Genomic DNA, 588 nt, shown 5'->3' on the forward strand with positions numbered 1-588 from the left:
CATAGAAAAAAAGCATTTAGAAAAGTCAGTGTTTTTTTAATGAAATCAATGTCCTTTAATCAATATCCTTTTCTAATTTCAAATTATAAATCTCTAATTCCAATACAGTAAACTGTAGAAAAGTCGGTGCTTTTTGAGTGGCATCGATATCTTTTTCCCTCATAGAAATATCATACTAAGAATCATTGATTAATTACTTATTTTCAGTATTAAAAGTACAGTATTTAGTAATATTCTGTGGTTCAAATACAGCTTTTAGTACTCAAGTATTTCAATATTTAATGTTACAAATCCTACCTTATGATTGATTTCAATACTAAAATATTGATATGTAATACTTCGTCCAGTGATAAAATACTTACACAGAACATTGTCAATATTTAAATACTAATATATAAAACTTTGCTAAGTGATGAAATACTTACGCAAAGTACTGTTAAGATTTAAAGTATTAACCCAGACATCATACAATATTAGTAAGTTATTAGATAAATATTTATAAATATTTATTTTGAATTACTTTTTTAAAATATAATATAAATATTATATATATATATATATATATATATATATATATATATATATATA

Source organism: Odontomachus brunneus, unplaced genomic scaffold (genome assembly GCF_010583005.1).
Source record: "Odontomachus brunneus isolate Ranch 3 - 2012 unplaced genomic scaffold, Obru_v1 Obru_scaffold_445, whole genome shotgun sequence".
Lineage (NCBI taxonomy): Eukaryota > Metazoa > Arthropoda > Insecta > Hymenoptera > Formicidae > Odontomachus > Odontomachus brunneus.